The sequence below is a fragment of the Cupressus sempervirens genome, chromosome 2 (assembly GCF_028749045.1).
Source record: "Cupressus sempervirens isolate cs-2001-9-10 chromosome 2, ASM2874904v1, whole genome shotgun sequence".
Lineage (NCBI taxonomy): Eukaryota > Viridiplantae > Streptophyta > Pinopsida > Cupressales > Cupressaceae > Cupressus > Cupressus sempervirens.
This window is the reverse complement of record NC_143119.1, coordinates 661,986,625-661,992,624: the sequence shown is the minus strand read 5'-3', so window position 1 is coordinate 661,992,624 and position 6,000 is coordinate 661,986,625. Positions and strand designations below refer to the sequence as shown.

Here is a 6,000-nt window from a genome sequence, read left to right as displayed (position 1 = left end):
AAACATAAACAAAAATATGCTATGAGCCATAACATTTATTTTTACACTCCCCTTTAGACTCTATGGAACAGTAACCCACTTACAAAGTTGATCAATACAATGCCTATAAGATAGTTCCAATTCGTTGATAGTCTCCTTCAGAGTGTTATCCGATGCCTAAATTTTAATGCTATTGATCTTGCATGCAACATTGCACCCTTTATTTTCTATGTTAGTGTTCATAGAGCATAATTTGACATCCAACACTTTATCGACAAAGGAAGAGGGAGATTCTAGCCCAAAGAAGGAATCTCCAATCCTAGACCTACTAGCTATCTCAACAGAGGTCAAAGAAGCGTATACTAAACCTACATGCTTGTCAACAAAGGTGAGAGCATCAAACCATAACACTGTTTGGGGAGAAGAAACCTCTAGGAAATCCAAGGACTACCCCCAAAGGAGTTGAAACCTTGGGCATCAAGGAGGGAATATTGGAGACTTGGTATGAGACCCCCATAGGCAGGCCCATGGAGTGACATTCAAAGAAGGAAGCAATAGGAAATCAAAATCTTAGCACCAATCCTTATTTGATGGATGCCTCTTAACAAAATAAAATCTTTCAAAATATTCTTTTAATTTATGATCATTTAATCTTTTTTTTAATAATATTAAAGGTATGGTGCTATATTTCAAATATAAGACTAATAATATAATACATTAGGAAAAAAGTTCAATGTCAAGAGAATATCATCATTTTTCTACCTATGAATTCTATATCTAAGGAAACAGAAATTAAATAGATCATAAAAGAGTAATTGGGTGAAGCTTTAAAACATAGTCGAAACACCAATGGTGCATTTTCTAGCCCTAAATATGAATTAGTGGAAATTAATATAATCAAAACTTAACCAAGAAAAGAAATTTATGAATGAAAATTATAAACTAGGGTTACAAATATGCTTTGAACTAATATTGTAAAATGGCTAATAAAACTACATGCATAAATCAAGTTAGAAGAGATGAAATTGGTTGAAATAAAGTTAATAAGAGGACCACAAATTTATGTCTAGATAAATAATTTTAAAAGGTAGTCTCTTATGTAACAACCTATATAGATAAAACTCTCATTCTTAAATATAAAGTCATGAAAAATAAACAGATACATAGATAAGATCATAATCCACTAGAAGTCAAAGAAAAACATATATATTTTTAAAATAAGAACAATTTGTGAATGGGTCTCTTTTACCTAAAACTAGTAAATGTGAAATATTTCTAACATGTATATAAGACACAACATTAAAAAAATCTATCTATAAACTCGTTTTCATATTCTTATAGATGATAAATAATACAACTATTCCAATTTTGAAATTTAGCTATACTCAACAGTAACACCATTCCTAAATACTTTTTTATATTTAAAATGCCTTTTATTTAACAACATAATGTATTGTAAAAATTATTTAGCTACATGTAGTGAGTGATAATTATTATTCATATAATATAATTTATGAATACTAATATGGGAAAACCCAATTGATCTCCTAGATGAGGCAATTTTCCATTAATTTATTCCCAAGAGAAATGCAAAGTTCATCAATACTCCAAACCTAAACAATAAAGAATGTAGATTTGTTTAGGCCTTTCTCCCCAAGATGAGCATGGAAAGGTTAAATGGATGCATAATAGAAGAATTTCCTCTCCATATTTCTTCTGAAAATATTGACTAAACTCTTTGTGTTGGATGAACTGCATCCCAAAACAAATAGTTATCTACATCACTGCAATACAAATCTAGCAGACTGGTTAATCCACAACTCACATTGGCTCTGAACTTTCCTGCTCGACAGCACGCTGATTTTGTCTCTAAAAAACATAAAATTTTAACACATGAAATCAAAAACCTTTACACACGTGTGGGTCTATATGAAGTTCCTAAACCATTTTTTTTGGATAAATAAGAACGTGAAGATTGACTTACCAAAAGCTTCACCATTATCAATCATGGTTCTCAAGTAATCAAAAGAATTAAGTAGGATGATAATTACTTCTTGTAGTTTTATTAAAAATATGTAAATTTTATTGCAAATAATACTAAAAAAACATCAGATTTGATGTTGGTTTGGACTTTGATTCTGATTAAAAAAATTTATCTACAATCAAATTTATAATTAATGGTATCTTTATTTGATAGATTATGCAAATCTGTTACCCTTAACATCAAATTTATATCAAAAGTTTTTGGAAAACTTACTTCAATGTGTTGACCATGTGCACCAACCAATGCGTTGACAAATTTTGTGGTATTGGGATATGAGAAAGTACCATTGAAGTGAGCATTAATGTCATTGCTTCCACTTGAATTGTAATATAAAGAGTTTCTTAGGTATGAATTCTTACGTACATGCGTAGAGAATTCTTCAAATCTAGATATCTAATCACTCAATTTAACAATGTTCTATACCAGTTTATGTTTGTTAAATTGTATGTTAGTGAAAAAGTTGGAATACATATTGTTGATGTGGTTTTATGACTCACCAAACAGTAGAACAAAATACTGAAATATCTTATTCTCTCTTGAATAAATTCTTGTGTATGCTAAGATTGCTAGAAGATCATACAATGACTTCAAGGTTCCTTTAATGCCAGGTCTTGACTGTGGATAAGATCAGTGGTTGATGTGATTTTCTGATGATCACAAGGGGCATTACATGTTTATTTAGATTCATTTCAAGCCATACTAGATGTGGGAGCTATCCTAAGGTTTTGTAACGAAGTGTTTTTTTTTGGAGTTTTCACAAAATATGCAGAAATTCAATAAGATAGGGTTTAGGAACTCTATTCTAATTCTAAGGGTAGTGATAACAACAAATAGTATTCTAGTGGAAAAATTCCTCAATTTACTGAATTCCACTTCACCAAGTTATACTACAACTATGCATGAATCAATGCAATCTTCAAGGGTTATGCCAAAGATTTTCATATCACCACATACACCATCATAAAGAACAATGTATATCAATGATAGAAGTTGAGCATATGCATGAAAGAGGTTTAGCCTAACTTTACACAACAAGTTAGAATCACTAAAATGTCAAAAGTATGAACAAAAGGAACTCATCAATACATTATCATATTCTTCATTGTAATCACCACACATTGACTATGCTAAACTTAATCTAATTGAAGAAATTTAGGAGAACAAGCAAGCACTAAGACATGTCAAGTATTCACCAAACTCCAATGAAAAATTTATTATTTCAGCAACTCATAGCAACAATCTCATAAAAAATCTCCCTTTACAAATGAGAAATGAGGCCTTTATATAGGTCCTTGATTACAACAAGTGGCCCGGATGATCACAATAATCGATGGCCAAGATTGTGCCACATCATTCCTAGTTAGGGTTAGGACAAAGGAAAAGAATCTATATTAATGCAATAAGGAATCCACTACTATAGTGGGTAATAAATGCCCACTATGCATGATTGTTTAGGAAGGAGTGGGGTGTAATAAATGATCCCTAAGAACCCCCACTATGCATTTAATGCATCTATCCTTGATTTTTCTGCTTGAAGGATCACCTTGAAGACTAGAAAAAGGTTGCATTCAAAACTACCATTGAACATTATTAGAACCTACTTAACATGCTAAAGTCAAAAAGAAATCCTTGCACAAAAAAAAATGAGAGTCCTTAAAACAAAGTAGCACATTTAGATATCCAAGGCCCTGTTAAAACTTGCACTTCTATGGAAAATTACAGGTCATGAACATTCAAACCTAGTGGAAGGGATTGCTTGAGCTTGTCAGCCTTCTTTGAGTAAAAAATACAACTTCACAACATCTTTTCTCCTCTTAATCTTTATGGACCTTGCATCTTTACGATGTGCAGTGAGAAGAAAATCCTTGATTTCATTTATTTGCTTCGGCATTGTGAAATACTCAAAATCTGACAACCCAAGCATGGCACCTCCCCTCCTCCTCTAATACTTTTTCCTTGAATGGATGTTAAAAATGCAATTTCACAATAGTCAGGGATTAGCCTTCTAAAGAAAACTTTCCTCAGTTGGTGCAATTATGCACTCCATAATTTGTGGGAGTGGAATTTCTTTGAATGAAGGATTTTATCCTTCATCAAACATTCCATGACTAGCCCAATTCTGCTGTACAACATATACGGGGAGTGGGCTTTTTGCTGAGTGAAGGATTTTGTCCCTTGCACAATATTTCCTCACCAAATTAAATCTGCACTCCATGGTATAAAGCAAGCTTATCTCCAAATAGAGGATTCTGTCCTTCACGTAATAATCCTCCACTATCTTAAAATCTTGCTTCATGGAATGTTGAAATCATAGTTTTAAAATAGTTGGGGATTTTTTTCACTTTGACCATTCCTTTGGTTACATTGATGTACGTTCCACAAAATATGGAAAAAATTGGCAAATTAAGAAAATCAGGGGTCCCAGGCTTGGGTGATGGTGACTACTAGTGATAACACATATATATAGAATAAGATTTATTTTCATCAAAGATGGATTCATGTGTGAATCACTACTTGCCAATTTAGGGCCTACCTCTGAAAGTAGTATTTATATCTATTAAACCTATAATGTGATTGTAGATCTGGAAAGTAGACAAAAAAAATGCACTTTCAAAAAAAATGGAACCTAATTTGGACTCCAGATGAGCCCGTACCAAGCATTTTAAGTGGCAAAATTTGAGATTTTGGAGTTGCAGAAAAATTCAAAAACAAAGATCTCAAACCACTTGCACCAATGTGTAGATCATGAAATCCTACCCCAAAACAAAAAAAATTGCTCACAAAAAGGAGTCCATATGAGGAAGATATCACTGTTTGAAAATTTTTACTACTTTTTTTTTTTTCTAAATCACCGCCGCGCCTCCAAAAAACAAATCACTCTAGATTTTGCCTCAAATGTCCGATTTGGATGAAACAAAATCTGATCTAGGGGTTTTTGGACCTTTTGAATGTGATGGAAATATTAGATTTGCACCAACAAGCTTCAATCATTACCTGCAAAAAATCTCTCCTATGGCCCCATGGCCAAAATTTTTTCAAAAAATAAAGCAAATCTGAAAAAATAGTAGAGATGCAGATGAACAAAAGTAAATCTAAGAATTAACTATACAGATCTGAAATGATCATACCAATTTTGCAAATCGGTCCTTCGAGTGCTGGTTTGCAAAAAAATTTTGCCTCATAATCGACTTTGGCCTAGGGTAGGTAGCTTTATAGCTGATTTTCACCGAATCAGCATTCCAGATGCAATAGTGAGGTCAGATCTGATGCTAGACACTCCCAATTTTTGTGATACTCTAGAGGTAGACAGCAGTGATGAAGCAAGATGATGGTCTCAAAACAACTATGTGATGATAAAGTCTCCAAGTTGCTTTTGTTGGAAATGAGAATGGAGTAACTGAGAGGGGGAGGGGGTGAATCAGTTACCACAAAAACATTTCACAGTCCCTTAGATGTCTGAAACCTTGATCTTAGTTACAGATTACTGAAACTTGATAATGTAGCAAATACTAATAATTATTAAGAACTGATAACCAAAACAATTCAGCAATCATGAACATTAGAGACACTAGATTTAACGTGGAAACCCAATATGGGAAAAACCACCAATGTAACTAGTTACTGTTTTTCACTCTTCTGAAGTGAGCCCTGTTAGGAGCCAACCCTATTAAAGGTTACAAAACACACTGTTAGGTGTGACCCTATTAGAGGATTTAATCACCCTGTTAGGAGTGGCCTTGCTAGAGGTCTTTAGAACAATTCAACTGAACTGTCACCTTGTTAGAGGATTTACAATAGGGTTGTTAAACCCACTCTGTTAAGAGATTTTGAGTTCACTGTTACAATGGTTAGAAAGCAACAATGAAGTGACCTGATATAATGTGCAACTTATCTTTGCTGATTGCAGATCTCTGTTATGCTTGACTGGATCCTTACTGATCACATACAACTTTGCAGCTCCTTCAAAACGTTTGATC

At 33.1% G+C, this 6,000-nt stretch overlaps 1 pseudogene; it reads right to left on the bottom strand.

The window, feature by feature from the left end:
- Nucleotides 1-3,739: 3,739 nt before the first annotated feature.
- On the bottom strand, nt 3,740-3,914 carry LOC149575102 (large ribosomal subunit protein eL38z/eL38y pseudogene; annotated as a pseudogene).
- Between the last annotated feature and the right edge of the window lie 2,086 nt (nt 3,915-6,000).